This window comes from Oncorhynchus tshawytscha, linkage group LG08, assembly GCF_018296145.1.
Source record: "Oncorhynchus tshawytscha isolate Ot180627B linkage group LG08, Otsh_v2.0, whole genome shotgun sequence".
In the NCBI taxonomy this organism is placed as follows: domain Eukaryota; kingdom Metazoa; phylum Chordata; class Actinopteri; order Salmoniformes; family Salmonidae; genus Oncorhynchus; species Oncorhynchus tshawytscha.
This window is the reverse complement of record NC_056436.1, coordinates 20,479,703-20,499,241: the sequence shown is the minus strand read 5'-3', so window position 1 is coordinate 20,499,241 and position 19,539 is coordinate 20,479,703. Positions and strand designations below refer to the sequence as shown.

The 19,539-nt window shown below is 42.0% G+C and overlaps 1 protein-coding gene across 1 annotated transcript in view; it reads left to right on the top strand.

Moving 5' to 3' along the window:
* The first annotated feature begins 1,494 nt into the window (after positions 1-1,494).
* The window catches only part of lrfn5a (leucine rich repeat and fibronectin type III domain containing 5a), a 52,511-nt gene continuing 34,466 nt past the window's right edge, over positions 1,495-19,539 (top strand). Inside the window, exon 1 of the mRNA XM_024430333.2 lies at positions 1,495-2,626. The gene's annotated coding sequence lies outside the window, so the exon portion shown is untranslated. The remainder of the gene's footprint in view (positions 2,627-19,539) is intronic.

Below are 19,539 nucleotides of genomic sequence, written 5' to 3'. Positions count from 1 at the left end.
CTGAGACAGTCCGCAGGGTAACTCATTAGAATAACCATCAATGGGTAATCTTTTGATGGTTTAATGACTTGAGAATCCCCAGTAGAGACCATGTAATCAATACAAATAGAGGCCCTGGAAGCTCATTGACATAGAATGTACAAGTATCTGATGTAAAATGTGTTGCATAATAAGCACCAATGAGAGAACAGGGAATAGGGGTATCCACTAGTGTTTAGGGTTTCCCAAATTCGGTCCTGGGGACCACAAGGGGTGCACGTTTTTGTTTCTGCCATAGCACTACACAGCTGATTCAAATAATCAACTAATTATCAAGCTTTGATAATATGAATCAGCTGTGTAGTGTTCAGGGAAAAACCCAAACGTGCACCCCTTGTGGTCCCGAGGGCCGTGTTTGTCAAACACTGTTGCAGAGTTTCACAAAGTTAGGAGATTGCAGAATCTTAAACGTCATCGAACATTAGTTTACACTGGCGTGCTAATGAGGCATGGCAGCTGGGAACTATAGCCCTACATCATTCCAGTATAATTGTAATACAAATGCGACAAGAATTTGCTTCGAAAATGCAGAAACCTTTAAGATGTTAAACAAATATATTAAAGTTCTGTACTCGAGTCCCTTGATGCCATTGAAGAAGTTGGCGCTGTCCCTGGGGCTGAATCGCTCGTGAAACTCCAGTATTGAAAAATAATTGTGTAGAGATTAGTTCTGTCCATGGTACTGAATCGCTCGCTGAAGCAGTGTATATATGTTCGCGCTGTCCGTAGTGCTAAATCCCTCAAGGTAGTAGCTCGAGTATTACAGTAAACTTGCATTGATCAAGTCCATTACAGTAAACATGCGTTAATGAAGTCCTTGTAAACGGAGTAAATTTCAACAGGTAGGTTGTACAAGGTTAAAACAGGTTCGTAGAACATGTCCAGACTCTATTGACATAATAACTCCACTGTAGATGTAGATACCGTCTGCATGTTCCTTCTGAGTGGAGAAACCTTGTCTTGAAGGCACTGAGTCGCATCCAGTGAAATGTATTTATTGTAAGAGCTCAAGTTTCTACTGAGAAGCATTGACTTGCGCTAATACAACTGCAGTAACACAACACACACACCGTTTGGAAGTAATCTGAAACCTGGTATCCCACTCAAAAATGATGTCAGACTCCCATGTTATCAGCATTGCTGTGCGAATGAACAGGATATGGCGGGGTATACGTAAACATCAGGTACGTTGTTAGAGGAGCCAATATCCTACCCTTGCGATATTCCGTGCAGTTAACCAATAGACTTCAGTTGCCGTTGCTAAATTTAGTAAATGTTTTATAAACTACGTAAAGGCATAACGTCTGCGAAGACTATACACTATATTATAGTCAGTATCCCTCTTAATTGTTAGTGCAAAAACTACAACAGATGTATTAATAATTGTCAATTGTAAAAGTTATGCAACAAAAGAGTCGGGTGCGTGCAGTCGATTTCCTCCAAGATTATGCACGGGATCCTATTGTTTGACATCAGAGCGGTTCTATTGCCCATGTGGCGTCGTTCTTTAGGCCTACCTCTTTTGTTCAATGCAATACTATCCCGTCTTCCCTGCAAAAGCTCTACCACCAGCACTTCTTTAGCAGGTCCCACAGAGTGAAAGGCTGAATCAAGGAGTACGAACGAACGTGCGTATGAGCCAATCCGTGATGACTTCCTCCCATGTTTTTCCAATCGAAAGAAGAGGGAAAATAGCAAACATCACATGTCCCAGTAACTGCTGCTAAAGCTCTTAGTTTGTTAAATCTTCTCGACTGGTAGAACTAAGTATTTGGGGGGAGGGAAGCACAACGATGGCAATAGGGGGAGAACCGCTCATTTGTGCAGTGTAATGTGCGTCCTTTCTTTTTGGTCGAGATTTCAAATCGAAACTCCATTGAGCAGCATATATTTGGATAATAAAGCGCTGTTGCGGGGCTGAATAGCTGAGAATACGCTGAAGAAGGACTGAAGGAGCAAGCATTTTGATAACTTGGATGGAGGGCAAGCGGCACTCAGTCACTGTGGATTAACTCGGCGTAGAGGCACAGCGGGGGAAGTGCGTTTAAGGTGCAGAGGTGCAAAGGTCTCCCTGCTGAGAGTTGATCCGAGTTCCCCATCGCAGCCACTTTATCGCACTCGGCTGCAGAGACGTGCGATCGGCTAAATAGAGCAAGCCGGTGTTACTGCGGAGGAAAGCCTCTACTGTTGTGAGGTGTGTCGACGAGCGGCAGGAGAATGGCAAGGGCTTTAGCGAGTCTGAGGGAAAACCAAACGCCCGTTTTTCAGCAAAGGATTCTGTTGAACCGCGTTGGAATTTGACTCTTTCTGTGTTGGTTTATTTGGATCTTTATTTTAAACTCGGAAGAAAAGCACAAGTGGATTGGATTCTGAGGGGTACAAACCAATGGCATATCACTCGGGCACTCTGAATAGATGGGCTGTGCGGAATTGTGCGCTATGAAATCCAGCGCATCTTGCATCGATATAATTTAGCCAAAATCCAATGGAGCAAAACAAAAAGGAACATGGGAAAATATGAAATGTGAGAAAATTCGATTCCCCTGACCCTCGGTGCTCAGATCAGGACGGGCGTTCCTTCTTCAAGGTAAACTTTTACACTTTAGATGTTAAGAATGTTTGTACATTTTCATCCGTCCTTTTTGTGTTTTTTGGTTCGTCGTTTGTCGACATATAGAGCAAAACCGTGTTAAGATGTGGGCTACTATTGTCAAGGCTGAACCCATCAGGTTCCAAAGCAGAATAACCTGCAGGACGTTGTTGAAAACTAGGTGTGAGCAGTATAACCAGGTATTCAGGTACATCGCAAGGTCAAAAATAAGCCTGAATGAATATGGGTCGTTTAAAGGAATTCAGTCTGTCTGACTGCAATATTATGAATTTGAGGGTATGGTTGTAGATCAAAATTACGCAGTGGTATCATTTGTTTGGCCAGGTCGCTGGTTGAAATGTTATACATAGGCTCAGTTGTGGTGCTGTGTAGGCTATCTATCGTTAGGCCTGTTCAATCATTATCTTGATTTGGGTGAATGTGGTATATTGGCATTTTACTAGGATCCCCATTATTTATTAGGATCATCACTATTCCTGGGGTCCAAAATGTGATGGTAATGATGGTGTGTGTGTGGGTGTGGGTGTGTGTGTGGGTGTGTTAACGCAGGCACCCTCTTTTACTGCCTCACCCTGTCACGAGGAGCTAGATTGAAATCACCTCTATTTATATGCAAGCTGAGTTACCATGCCAATTCAGCTTGATAGATAACTCCGCTAAATGTCCCCCATGAAATGTGTGTACTAAATGTAGGCTACCCATGCATGTTACAATAGTCTTCAACCTTGGCATAGGTTCAAATGATGATAGAGGATTCAGGCGTCGTCATCTTCTTACCCTATCCTAGGCGATACATCATGCTCACTACCATGGCACCACTGTCTGGCTGCTTGATGCAGCCCACATAACCACCCACATATGCTTGATGCACTGGGATTACATGTATAGAGATCATACGTAAATGAGCAACCTTATTCTATAATAATCCTTTGGTTAGACATGGAGTTCATATTTGCTATGTATAGGTAAAGGCAATGCATGGATGTTATTTAGAATGGCAACAATGTGTCCTAGGAAATTTAAAACTTACGCAGTGTTCTTGCGCGCGTATTTGTGTTTTGAGTTAGCGTTCTGTACTTGTGGTACCATTTGTGCATCAAAACTATGGCATCTAGTGAGCACAATAGACTACGTCAATGCCCATTTGAATTCCATATCACAAGGCAATTATTTTATTTCAGCAACGCTGGTTATCCGGTAGGCTATCTTTACGCACGTGCGCTTCTATAAATCGAATCTGATAAACACGACATATTTCAATACTTCAGACCCTACGACATGTCATCCTTAACGGGGCAGGGTAGCTGCAATGGTTTTGGTGTCAACAATGTGTTTGTTGTGCTTTATAGTCAAACGTGTGCTATTTTATGGCGTCATTATGAGGAGACAATGACACGTCTCTGTGTTCTGATGAGGCTTACCTGCGCATGTTTATCCATTGACATGTATCTCACACCTGTCACATGAAAGCATATGGGCAAAGCACTATTATTACCATATATGAAGTTGATTTTCTCATTTACTTCTAGACGGCAGGGGAATAGAAAACAAATAGGTAGGCAGTTCAGCAGCCCCTGTCAATTCCTAAACCGCTCTTAGAAATGGTTGAAATATGAATTTGTTTTTGAACGCACATTGTGATATGCTATATAATTAATTTCACTTAATAAACAGTAGTTATGTAATGTACAGTTCCATGTACTGTATGTAAAGGTGTTCTGTACTCCATATCCTCTGACCAAGTATATAGGTAAACTGAGCTGCAGCTCCCCTGCCAGTGGCTGGTGGTGCTATAATTCACTTTATGCTACTGTACCTCCAAGTCCATACTGCTGCCTGCTGGAGCTCTGAGGGGCTGGGCAGCACTGAAGACGGACAGCAGCTTTATCCTACAACCTATAGACCTACGGGTGGAGTGGAGAGTGGAATGTATTTTTGATAAACACATTGGCCTGTATTCAAAAGAAAATATTGTATAGTGCATTATGTCTTCATTTTTAGACCTGTGGACTTCTTCAATTGTTGTGATATCATTTGAAAGATCTGTCTTTTTTTTCAATCTGTGAGGGATTTGGGCCGTTGGAGATGTAGTGGCAGCGGTCCCTGTAGCTCTGAGATGTGTTTTAATTACACTAGCAGTGCTTAAGACCCCGTGATGTCGCGAGCCTGAGCCAAGGAAGTAAAGAGCACAGTGTGATGATCCTGCTGTTACTGTGATAGGGTAACTGAGGGAATCAAGCGCTGCAAAACAACATCCTCCCCCAGGCAGGATTAGCACCACACTCTACCTGGGTGCTCAACAAGTACATACTGTATCCTCTAGTCTACTACAGCATACTGCCTTTGATATGCCCTCTGGGTGCATGTGTGAGGAGTTACCATGACATACAGTATTTGAACACATTTCCAGCCAATATTACTTGTTCTTACAGAGAGCATACGATCAGCAAGTACTTACGGTCCTCTACCACACCATCTTTATGCCTTTGATATGCATGTTCTTTTCCCGTCTGTGTGAAGACATACCATGATAGGTTTGAACACATTTATTGATACATGAGACATGAGACATGTGTCTCAGACAGATTCGTGTTAGCAGATGTGTGACTTGACAGCTCTGGTGGGATGAAACCTGGATAGAGTCGAACATTAAACTAGACATAGCACTCAGCTAAAATTCATGTGACCCATTTATGCTGAGTTAGTGTAACCCAAGATGCCTGTTTCCTTTCTAGAGATGTTATGTTTTACCATGATGTAGTATATGCTCTATGCTGTGTTTACCAAATGTTGCATATCCATGTGTCTTTTTTGCATCATATGCTGTCAATGAAACTGGTGATGCGGGGACTGTTATAGTTTGTTCAAGAGTTCAGCACCATGGACAGTTACAAGTGAGATTGTGTCAGAAGTTTGGGAGGCTAGAAGTGTGATTGTGTCAGAACCATGGACAGCTCCTCGCTCTTGATCTGGGTTCTGCATGGTAGAGTGCACACAACAGGGTAGGCCAGCTGGTAGAGCATGTCGTTTGTGACGTCAAGGTTATGTGTTCGATTCTTACGGGGGACCAGTACAAAAAAAGTAAGAGAATGTATGCACTAGAGGTCGACCGATTAATTCGGGCCGATTTCAAGTTTTCATAACAATCGGTAATCAGCATTTTTGGACACCTATCATGGCCGATTGCATTGCACTTCACGAGGAGACTGCGTGGCAGGCTGACTACCTGTTATGCGAGTGCAGCAAGGAGCCAAGGTAAGGTGCTAGCTAGCATTAAATGTATCTTATAAAAAACAATCAATCTTAACATAATCACTAGTTAACTACACATGGTTGATGATATTACTAGTTTATCTAGCTTGTCCTGCGTTGCATATAATTGATGCGGTGCCTGTTAATTTATCATTGAATCATAGCCTACTTCGCGAAATTGGTGATTTAACAAGCACATTCGTGAAAAAGCACTGTCGTTGCACCAATGTGTACCTAACATGAACATCAACGCCTTTCTTAAAATCAATACACAAATATAGATTTTTAAACCTGCATATTTAGTTAATATTGCCTGATAACATGCATTTCTTTTAACTAGGGGAATTGTGTCACTTCTCTGGCATCTGTGCAATAGAGTCAGGGTATATGCAGCAGTTTGGGCCGCCTGGCTCGTTGCGAACTGTGTGAAGACTATTTATTTCGAACAAAGACAGCTAACTTCGCCAAAAGGGGGATGATTTAACAAAAGCACATTTGCGAAAAAAGCACAATCGTTGAATGTACCTAACCATAAACATCAATGTCTTTCTTAAAATCAATACACAGAAGTATATTTTATTAAGCCTGCATATTTAGTTCAGGGTATATGCGAACCTGCATATGCAGAGTCAGGGTATATGCAACAGTTTGGGCCGCCTGGCTCGTTGTGAACTAATTTGCCAGAATTTTACGTAATTATGACATAACATTGAAGGTTGTGCAATGTAACAGGAATATTTAGACTTATGGATGCCACCCTTTAGATAAAATACGTAACGGTTCCATATTTCACTAAAAGAATAAACGTTTTGTTTTCGAAATGATAGTTTCCGGATTTGACCATATTAATGACCTAAGGCTTGTATTTCTGTGTGTTATTATGTTATAATTACGTATATGATTTGATATTTGTTAGAGCAGTCTGACTGAGCAGTGGTAGGCAACAGCAGGCTCGTAAGCATTCATTCAAACAGCACTTTCTTGTGTTTGCCAGCAGCTCTTCGCTGTGCTTCAAGAATTGAGCTGTTTATGACTTCAAGCCCATCAACTCCGGAGTTAGCGGGCTGCGCGCTAATAGCGTTTCAATCGGTGACGTCACTTGCTCTGAGACCTTGAAGTAGTTGTTCCCCTTGCTCTAAGGGCCGCGGCTTTTGTGGAGCGATGGGTAACGATGCTTCGAGGGTAGCTGTTGTCGATGTGTTCCTGGTTCGAGCCCAGGTAGGGGCGAGGAGAGACAGAAGCTACTGACAATACTGAAGTGCCTATAAGAACATCCAATAGTCAAAGGCATATGACATACAAATGGTATAGAGAGAAACAGTCCTATAATAAAACTTCTTACCTGGGAATATTGAAGACTCATGTTAAAAGGAACCACCAGCTTTTATATGTTCTCATGTTCTGAGCAAGGAACTTAAACATTAGCTTTTTTACATGGCACATATTACATTTTTACTTTCTTCTGCAACACTTTGTTTTTGCATTATTTAAACCAAATTGAACATGTTTGATTATTTATTTGATGCTAAATTGATTTTATTGGTGTATTAAATTAAGTTAAACTAAAAGTGTTCATTCAGTATTGTTGTAATTGTCATTATTACAAATAAATAAATAAGTTAAAAATTAATCGGTATCATGGATTAATCGGTATCATGGTTTTTTGGTCCTCCAATAATCGGTATCGATATCAGCATTGAAAAATCATAATCGGTCGACCTCTAGTATGCACTCACTACTGTAGGTTGCTCTGGATATTATGCTAAAATGTAAATGTTTCAAGCTCATTCATTAACTGGGAACCATGGACAGAAACCATATTATCTGTTTGCTCAAATATACTGTACTGTAGGTTTTTCTGCTCCCAAAACAGCTTTGATATGAGGCTTAAGAGAGAGATGTATTTATAATCTATCTGACCTTTATGTGAATGGATTTTGTGGTAATCATTATTCTTAGCATTTAATTACCTACTGTGTTTGTAGTGTTTAAGGATGTATTAGTTTTTATGGTTTGATAATTGCTAAACAAGGAGTTAATTGTTGAGTCAATTTTAAAAGTCACCAGGCAGCATTGCCTTTAAGCACAAGGTTAATAGAGATTGGGCCAAAGTGGATTGCTGGATATGTACATTTAATTAAGAATAATTGAATGAAATGCCAATCAGAGGACCAGGTCTGCTAGACTCTGTATAAGCTGTATATCCAGATGGGATGTAAATAACATCTTATAGTTTAGATAAACCCTGCTGGTCTGTTTAACACATGACAGACTGGCTAGACACCTAGTATGGCAATAGATCCCTTTACTGATCCTAAATCCATGATCCAGGATTAACTTGAAAGATTACACAATACTTTTACCTTACTGATAGGTAAATTAACCTTTGTTGTTTTGGATTTCAAATTAAAAAATAACTATTGGTTTGTGATACTTAATGGATGCAAGTTTTTAGGAGAGTTTTTACTTATGGTATAGATAAAACCCTGGTATCCAATGTACCTTATTTAAGAGAGCATAGAATCAGACTGACATAGATCGTTGCCAAGGAATCTGTGGAGTCCTAACGCTTCTGGAGGATCCCAAACCAAATCAGGAGTTACAGTTCATTAGCGTAGGAGAAAACTTCAGCTGGGAACGACTAATCAAAACCACCAGGTATTTCAATGTTTTAATTTCCTTAATTTGTTGTTCCTCTAGTTGTTTATGTGGGGTGAGCTTTGTGTCAGTGTGTCATTGTAATGTGGTGACTAGAATGGGCTCCTCTGTCTGTCTGTGAGTGGGATGTACTTTGAGGGGTGTTTGTCTGTGATAATGAGCTGTCAAGGTGACAGCGGTGGGTTGTTTTGATCTTGCAACCACCCGCTGGTTTAAACAGGAGAAAAGTGGCAGTCAGGAATGGTAATAGTTTCTGTGGTGAAAGCTAGTGAGTCTGTCATGCGGTTACGCATTTGACTGATGAGGCACTGATCCCTAGTTACTAAAATATTGATAGATTGATATGCACTGGGATAAATCCCAAATGAAATGACAGCAGAACTTCATGTTCTGTTATTTTTACATCAGAGACACCAGGGATGTGCGCATACGTATTTGTATATAAGTTATTCCTCAGTTTACCTTCAGACAACATGTAAAACCACAGTAAGTGAGTCTATGGGAACAAGACCCATAAAATAATTATGTATTGAGACCCAAAAGGCAATTAATCTCAGAAGACCTGCCAACCACATGAGCAGGGGGATGGGATGGTTGGATGTTCGATTAACATGGGCTATGTATAGGAAATGTTAAGTTAGCGAGTTCCACTGCTGATTTTTATTCTTCCACTCTAATCAAGGACTGATCGAGACCTGGGACACCAGGTGGGTGCATTTAATTATCAGGTAGAACAGAAAACTAGCTGTACTCCGAACCTCCAGCTCGGATTTGAATACCCCTGTTCTATGGCATGGGATAAGCATAGAAATTCACATTTAAACCCACTAAGAAACATATGTATTCTGTTGATAGGGCAGGAGAGTTCATCTGTCTTAATCAACACTGAGGGAAAAAAATGGTTTAGTATTATCCCAGGACTTTGTAAATACAGTATTTACCAAGAAGGGTCCCGAACCAGGCAAGTTATTCACAGTTGATGCAATTTTCTGTTTTCATTCTATTTTTCCATTTCTAGTTTCCAACATCACATTTTGGGGGGGTTATAGCTTTAATTTGATAAAACAGAATCAGCAGAGCTGTCCTGGTGGTGCATCATTGGTCAATTTGCATTTGGGAAAATATTACCAGAAGTAGATGTATGGAAGTGAGAGTGTATTTAGTGAAGCTAGAGTAGAAGGGATAAAACAATAATTTGCTATCAAATAGGTAGATGTATACATTCATAAAAATACCTTCATGACACATACAGTACTAGTCAAAAGTTTGGACACACCTACTCATTCCAGGGTTTTTCTTTATTTGTACTATTTTCTACATTGTAGAATAATAGGAAGACATCAAAACTATGAAATAACACATATGGAATCATGTAGTAACCAAAAAAGTGTTAAACAAATCAATTTTTTTAATTAATATTTTAGATTCTTCAAAGTAGTCACCCTTTGCCTTGATCACAGCTTTGCACACTCTTTGCAAGCTAATATACTATCTTCTTTCATGATGTGTAGTCTAGCCACTTTCAGTTAAAACATGAATATTCACAATATTCTCTTAGCCTCTTAGGTGTTTGTAAATACAAACATATCATAATACTATCTATCTATATAATCTTAATGCTTTATCCGTTTTTTGCGACTGTCAGTAAATTGTAGTGTGTAAGGTTCTGGGCCGACTTCCTGTAGTGTGATGAGATTAGTGTGAATAGGTGGGTATATCCTCTCCTCTGCCTGGCCTTAATCTGCCCAGCAACACACGGACCTGCCGTGCCCTGCTGTACATATGGCACATTTGACAAGATTACACACACTACTGATGGGAAAAGCCCTTTACGAGGCTTTGGCTGTGACAGATGCAGAACTACAGACACGAGCTGCAGAGCTATTCTGTACAGTAACAATAAGTCATTTATTGGATTTATATAGTGCTTTTCTACCATCTGAGGTACTCAAAGCGCTTTACATAGTAATGGGGAAACTCACCTCATCCACCACCAATGTGTAGCACCCACCTGGGTGAGGAACGGCGACCATTTTGGTGCCAGAACGCTCACCACACATCAGCTTTCAGGTGGAGAGGTGAGGAGTGATATATGCCAATTGGGAATGATGCTTTGGCTGTGATAGAGGTAGAGCTACAGGAAACTACAGAGCCATTTTGGCTCACTACAGCACCACCACACAGTGTTACCAGCAGCCCCACCTCCTTTTCTAAATCATATTACTCTAAAGGGCAGATTATTTTAAAACTAACCTTCTTGTGATTTCAGTTTAAATGCAATTAGCCAAACCACACATTGATTTTAATAGCTGTTTTATGTATTGCATTTTCCAAGCAACCAACAAAGAGATCAGTGGTTTAAACCATATAGATCATTGGTGCTTTGATTTGGTTTGACCACCTGGGGTCTGTTCCCACAACTGTCTTATTGTGATTACACAGCTGATGTATAGCTATATACAGCTGTGTGTGTGTGTGTGTGTGTGTGTGTGTGTCTGTATATCAGTGTGATAGCCAGACTACTAAATCAATGATACCCAAACTATCTGCACTGTCTCTATCTTGCACCAACCCTACGCACTCTCACTATACTTTATATACACACCATATACACACTGACTAGACTTCATTTGCACACCATATACACACTGACTAGACTTTATATGCACACCATATACACACTCACTCACACACACTACACTGTCACTCCCACACAAATCCCTAACACATTTTCTTCAAACACTTATATGCACACCATATACACACTGACTAGACTTTATATGCACACCATATACACACTCACTCACACACACTACACTGTCACTCCCACACAAATCCCTAACACATTCTGTTCAAACACTACATGCACACACACACACACACACATAACACACACGCATACCGATACAACACAAACAAACAAACATACTTACACACACGCACACACTTTTACACTTGCTAACTTTTGTTATTGACCAAATACTTATTTTCCACCATAATTTGCAAATAAATTCATTAAAAATCCTACAATGTGATTTTCTGGATTTTTTTTTCTCATTTTGTCTGTCATGGTTGAAGTGTACCTATGATGAAAATTACAGGCCTCTCTCATATTTTTAAGTGGGAGAACTTGCACAATTGGTGGCTGACTAAATACTTTTTTGCCCCACTGTATATAATTATTTATTTAGTTTACTCTGCATTGTTGTACAGGTTCGTAAGCAAACATTTCACTGTAAAGTCTACACAAATTATATTCGGTGCATGTGATGAATACAATGTTATTTGATTTGTTATTAGGGTTTATCATTTGGCACCATACTCAGGATACTGCTAGTGATTGACCACTGTACCAGACCTTCAAATGGGTTTCTTTCTAACACTTCAGCAGGGCTTGATTGAGCTTGCCTGGTGGATATGAATATATGCATGAATAGTGATGTTCCTTTGGCACCATACTCAGGATACTGCTAATGATGCACGTTAAGGTAGCCAGTCTGGTACAGTGTACAGTGTGTATGTCCTGCATCACGTTTAGTGAGATGGAGCATGGAACCCTAATCCCCAACTCTTATGAGGTGGCAGCCATCTGTCCTGGCTGGCTTGTGTTCTATTATTAACAACCCTTTCCTGTAGTCAAAAGACCTAGTGGCCTCATGGGTGGAATGTTATTCATATTTATCATAATTTCATAATTTATGTTATATATATATATTTTACTGCCGAAAATCTGGTGTTTCCATGTCAAACAGTTTTGTTATATTTCAGTCTTCTGTGATGTATATAACGTGTAATACTGGGATGCAAAACTCAAAATGTAATACATTTCAACTCTATATCTGACATGGTACAACCATGTGTGTGAGGTGTATACTTCTGTTTCAAAGTAGATTCTCTATGTGTCCCTGATTTAGCCCACTGCAGTAAAAGGTTGACGAGTGCTGTGGATTGACAGAATGGCTAATTCTGTGGCGAAGTAGCCTATAACATACTTGGCCTATTATTGGGAATTGCCATAATTCAGACATGCAGTGTATTTATCAGAGATGAGATCGAATAACAACATCAAGGCAAAATAAGAGTTTTGGTCTGTATTCAATACGTATCGCCGAAGTAAAGGTAATTTCAGATTGAGCCGGCATATGCAACGTTTACATCGAATGCAGTCTGTGACTGTTGGAACATTGTCAACCGCGCTATAAAGTGTATTTTCTGTGCTACGGACTGAATAGGAATCTAAATCTAGATTCCAAGGATATTTAGATATTCCTGACGCGTTGTGATAACGGAGGTTGGGTTTCAGGTTCTATGGTGCATCTGATCTGAGTGTTCTCTGAGAGCCACCTCTTATATTGCTCCACACACAGTAATGAATTGGAATAGCTTTGTGCACATCTGTATTCAGCATAGAGGCCACAGTGTGATACTATAATGGTGTCTCTTGCTTCATTGAGGATGGGCTCATACCAGTTATACGCCTGCAGACAGTTGTGCTGAATACAAATGTAGGTTCCTGCATCTCTCTCATTTAATTAAAAAAACGATTGATCAAACACCAACAATTTTTTAAAATCCTCTGAGCATCCTCTGAGCATGCACTCAACCAGGTTCATTTCATATCTTCTGTGACCCTAAGTTACAGTTTGATATAATGCTTTGTAATGTATCATATTCTTTCCCTGGTGCACTTAAAGACAAACACACGGAAAAGAACAAAGAGTCGCTAGAATATTACAGATGAATAATTAAGGGAGCCGAATATCTCGGGAGAGATAGAGATAACGTTAATGCCTTGGTAGTGGTGGTGGGGATATTTCAAGTATTTATTGCATTAGAGATGAGGAAAGTGTCTGGAGGAGCCCAGCTAGTTAGGGCATTGAGTTGAATAAACCCATGAGGACAGATGAAAGGATGATAGGACAGTCTCCACTCCCCAGTATTTGCTCTGTCAAATAGGAGTCTGGAGAGAGTTACATGCAGTGCATGACTGAAACTCTATATAATACATAATGTTAGATTGGGCTTTTGTCAAACCTAATGTCAATGTGCTATTGTGAAGCTATAAATTGGGTAAGAATACATGGGAAGGGGGAGGGAGGGAGGGAGGGAGAGAGAGAGCGAGGGAAAGGGAGAAAGGGAATGGGGGGAGAGAGAGGGAAAGGGGGGAGAGAGAGATTACAATTGAAATTATTCTTTACACTTCTTCACATCATTCCACTGCTGAATTGAGCTTCCTATACCGATCTTCTACAGAGGTGTGCTAGTGCAGGATACTTATTTGACTCCCATTAAAAGATAAATGTTTAAACCGTAAAGATTCAATTAAACACTTCTTAATTTGCACAGCGGGAGATGAAACATGGCCAGAGTGTCACTATGAGTTTATTTCTAAGCTTATATTCATAAGCAGTGGGGTTGGGAGAGGTGGACAGATGCTGTTCACCACCACACCTTCCAAAGAGGAAGGTGAGGAAATGAGAGGGAGTAGAGGGAAGAGAGGAGAGGTGGGAGGAGATGAGGGGGGTAGAGGGATGAGAGGAGAGGAGGGAGGAGGGAGGAGGGGGAGGGGAGTGGAGGGAGGGAGAGGAGAGGGAGGGAGGGAGGGAATGGAGGAGGGAGGGGGGAGGGAGGGAGGAGGGGAGTGGAGGGAGGAGATGAGAGTGAGTAGGGAGGGAGGAGATGAGAGGGAGTAGAGGGAGGAGATGAGAGGGAGGAGAGGGGGGGAATGGAGGGAGGAGATGAGAGGGAGTAGAGGGAGGAGGAGGAGGGAGGAGATGAGGGGGAGTGGAGGGAGGAGATGAGGGGAGTAGTGGAGGGAGGGAGGGAGGAGGGGGGGAGTAGAGGGAAGAGAGGAGAGGGGGGGGAGTAGAGGGGGACGAGAGGAGCGGAGGGAGGAGATGGGGGGAGAGTAGAGGGAAGAGAGAGAGAGGAGGGGGGAGTAGAGGGAAGAGAGGAGAGGAGCGAGGAGAGGAGGGGGAGTAGAGGGAAGAGAGGAGAGGAGGGAGGAGATGAGTGGGAGTAGAGGGAAGAGAGGAGAGGAGGGAGGAGATGAGGGGGATGAGAGTAGAGGGGGAGGAGAGGGAGGGGAAGAGTAGAGGGAAGAGAGGAGGAGGGGAGAGGGAGATGAGGGGAGTAGAGGGAAGAGAGGAGAGGAGGGGGGGGAGGGGGGATGAGGGGAGAGGAGTAGAGGGAAGAGAGGAGAGGAGCGAGGAGAGGCTGGGGAGTAGAGGGAAGAGAGGAGAGGAGGGAGGAGATGAGTGGGAGTAGAGGGAAGAGAGGAGAGGAGGGAGGAGATGAGGGGGAGTAGAGGGAGGAGAGGAGGGGGAGTAGAGGGAAGAGAGGAGGGGGAGGGGGGGAGAGGGGGAGTGAGGGGGAGGGATGAGAGGAGAGGAGGGAGGAGATGAGGGGGGAGGGAGAGGGAAGAGAGGAGAGGAGGGAGGAGAAGAGTGGGAGTAGAGGGAAGAGAGGAGAGGAAAGAGAGGGGGAAGAGAGGAGAGGAGGGAGGAAATGAGGGGGAGTAGAGGGAAGAGAGAGGAGAGGAGGGAGGAGAGGAGGGGGGAGTAGAGGGATGAGAGGAGAGGAGGGGGAGGAGATGAGGGGTGTAGAGGGATGAGAGGAGAGGAGGGGAGGGAGAGAGAGGGGGGTAGAGTAGAGGGAAGAGAGGAGGGAGGGAGGAGATGAGGGGAGTAGAGGGATGAGAGGAGAGGAGGGAGGAGATGAGGGGGAGTAGAGGGAAGAGAGGAGGGAGGGAGGAGATGAGGAAACAGAGGTATAGAAAGGGCTGGGAGGAGATATGTTCATTAGAGGACAGGAGAGAGAGGAGCCTTATGCCACTGAAACAACCATGGACCGAGGTCAGGAGAGACAGAGAAGCATGTGGGACAATGTTAGTCAGAGCCAAGCTGAACTACAGTATATGGTAGAGTTGAGTTGAGTAGTTAGACACATCACAAAATGATTTCCTTGCTGGGTCCTTGGTTATATTATCGGTTAGAATGGCTTCATCTGCCATGCTACAATACCTTTATATATATCTATATACAATGGGCTGATACAACTAAGCGCAATTCATGTTTTACTTCTGTTGGCCATTCTCTGCTCATTTGGTGTGGGATTCCCTTCTGTTCTTAGTGACTAACAGTAGTTCTATCTTTCACAACTAGTTATCCAGGCCTACTGTGAGCGAGTGGCACGGGGAGCAGGGAGGGAGAGATGAGAGACTGCAACCAACCAAGCCGACTCGCCCTCTATTTGACTAATAGCTGTCATAGCTAGGTAATTTATCATCAAATATGATTACATAGTACCTGTCTTGGACTGCAGCAAACTGGGAGATGCTACTTAGCTAATGTTAGCTAGCCAGGCTAATTGAGGCTGCAGTACATGTGCTTTCTCATCCTACAGTTAAACATAACAATAACTCCATTCAGAATATTATGTAGCAGCCTACCTGTTGGCTGTTGGTCGTTGTAGCCGATCCTTCTCCTTTAACTTTTAAATACGTCATTTTAGTTCATCTCCTAATTTTTGCCATACAGGCGGATACATGAACAACTTCAAGCCCATTCTTAGTTATTGTGAATTAGCATTGCTTTGATATTAGTTTTTCACAGTAACAACATTAATCCACTCTCTAATTACCTCCCAGGGAGATTTGAAATATGTGAAGGGATAAAATATGCCAATTAATGACAAACATACAAACTCACACACAGAGAGCCAGCGCGACATGGAGAGGGGGGCTAGGGAGAGAGAGAGAGAAATATATGCCAACCACAAACATACAAACTTGAGAGAGAGATTAAATATACCAATGACAAACATACAAACTTGAGAGAGAGATTAAATATACCAACGACAAACATACAAACTCACAAACACACCCTTCCACAGCTGGCATGCTGATTGGGGTCTCAGACAGATAATATAACCATTCTATAGAGACAGTAGAATTATTAGCTATCTAGCTCAGCCGCTTGGCAAATCACTATCATCCCTCCCTACCTCTCTCCTCTATCAAGTGTCTCATGGCAGAGAGAGAGAGAGAGAGAGAGAGAGAGAGAGAGAGAGAGTTTTGAGTTTTTATGAAACCTTTATTTTTTACTCAAGTGTTAACATAAATTTTGTAATTCCTAAACAAAAATAAATACATAACATATACATTCAACTTATTTCATCAGCAAAAAATAATTTCCCCTCTACAAAACAAAGCGCTCCTTCGTAGGCCCACTTCTCCTCAAATAATAGGAGATATTTTACAGCTGAAAAGAACTCAAAATCTACTTTTATTCTTGCTTTCACTAATCCTTTAAAAACACATCTTACATCCTGCCCATATCCCGCTTCTATCTTATGTTTCCTACTCAGGTAAATTGACATCTTAGCTTGTCCCAAAATAAAATTTAACATTTGACATTTTCTTTTCTGTTGTTTACTATATTGAAACCCCAAAATAAAAACAGTGTTATTGAAAAACTCCCCTACAGCTTTAAACAAAGATTCCAGCATTTCCAATAGAGGTTTTATCCTCTCACACTCCATAAAACAGTGAAAAATGGTTTCTCTTATATTACAAAAAGGACATCCATCTCTAACATCTGAGTTAATAACAGATACAAAAGAATTAACTGCAATGATGCCATGTAAAACCCTCCATTGCATATCACCAGTACCCTTTTGTAACGGTGGCTTGTACAGTGCTCTCCATGCTGGCTTTACCTTGTCATCAATGCCCAATTTTACCCTCCATGGAGTGTCTTTTCTATTTTTCAATTTATCTCTATTCAACACCTTGACACACCCCCTATACAAGTCCTTCCCATTCACCTCATCCAAACCCACCTCCTCCAACCCTCTCAAATCCAGCAATGACGCCTTTCTTTCTGACTCTGGGATATTTGGTGTAATCCCTAGTCTTGGAAATGAGACGTCTTCATCTCGTACCTTCTTCTTGTGGCTACTAAGCATACCCCATTCTTCCGCTGACAGAGCCTTCCTGCAGCTCCCCAGCATTTGTCCGACAATCCTTTCCGACCTCATCCCCAAATGTTCTGCCACCCGTCTTCCATCCATTAAGGCGGGCCCAGCCATGGCCATTAACTGTTTTAAGGTGATGATTTTCCCCTTCACCAGAATCTTGGAGAAATGTGGAACAGCTGCAGTTGTACAATCCAGTCTTGCCCCATACACCAGAGGTTCCTCCAACAGCCAATGCACTGACTCCGCTGAAGTTCGTCTGGACACCTTCATTATACTCCACACTCTGAGAAGGCCTCTGTAAAACGGAGGTACTCCCTCCCTAGAAATCTGTCTACTATCAACCAGAAATAAAGCCTTCTTTAAACCTAATCCTCCAACCCGCTGTAATACAAGACCTGCCACCCCTCTCCACACCATATTTTCCGGTCCATAAAGCAACCTTTGAATAAACTGAAACCGGAAAGCAGCAGCCCTACTAGCAAGATGTACAAGACCTTGTCCCCCCTCCTCTTTTGACAAATACAAAACACTTTGTGGAACCCAGTGATATTTATCCCAAAATAAATCCACAATAATTGCCTGTATCTTAGCCAGAAGGCCAGATGGTGGTTCTAAAACTGACAACCGATGCCACAGTGCAGAGGCAATCACATTGTTAACTATAATAGTGCGCCCCCTATATGACATACGAGATAGTAACCAATGCCATCTCCTCATCCTCCCTTCCACCATTTCAACCACCCCACTCCAATTTTTTTCCATAGTCCCCTCATCTCCTAGGTACACTCCAAGATACTTAAAACCTCCCTTACACCATTCTAGCCCCCTGGCAAAGCCATGATCCCTCCAGACCATTCTCCAATCTGTAAAGCACAACTCTTTTCCCAATTTACCTTTGCAGAGGATATTCCCCTAAAACGATCAACCAATAGACTCAAGCTATCCACCTCCGCTTGATTTTTCACTAACACAACTACATCATCAGCATAGGCTGAGAGACGAATAGGAGGAATATCCTCTGAAACGTACACCCCTGCAATGCGACTTCTAATGCTATTTAGTAGTGGCTCTATAGAAATGGCATATAACATTCCTGACAAAGAACATCCCTGCCTAATACCTCTACACACTTTAAAAGGAGCAGTCAAACAACCGTTAACTTTCAATACACTTTCAATGTCACCATATATCACCTTTTCATGGCAATAAAACCAGAGCTGAACCCAAACGCCTCAAACGTGTGCCATAAATATTGATGTTCAACTCGGTCAAATGCCTTTTCCTGATCAATTGAAATTAGACCAGCATCCAACCCAATAGCCCTAGAGACGTCCAAAAAAATCACGAATCAGAGAAATGTTATCCCCTATCTGCCTGCCAGGAACACAGTAGGACTGATCCGTATGTATGATTTGCCCCATCACCTCCCTCAGCCTGTTGGACAAAGCCTTTGACAATATCTTATAATCAGTGCACAATAAAGCCACTGGCCTCCAGTTCTTCACCTCCCTCGGGTCACCATTTTTGGGCAGTAGGGTGAGGACAGCCCTGCAGCAAAATTGTTGAATCTGGATTTTCCCTATTTCCCACTGTTGAAGGGATACAAAACTGGCCTTTTGAGACCTCCACCTCTCCCAGAAAAAACTGAAACAGTTCCTGAAGTGAGCATCACTCAATAAAGTTATATTAAAATGCCAGTATGCGCTTTTGGGTTTTACATCGTTAATGAACACCACCTCTGTTATTAAACAATGATCAGAAAATCCCACTGGGGTTATCACACTTGATTTACAGACCTGAGATTGATGCTCAAAAACATAAAACCTATCTAACCTGGCCATAGATATGATGTTCTCTCTCACATGCGCCCAGGTGTACTGCCTTGTCCCTCCATGTTGACTCCGCCAAATATCTCACAGTTCATATGTTACAATGAGGCGTTTTAAAAAAGTCCTTGAGGCTATATGAGGTTCTTGATGATTTCTATCTAAATCGCTAAC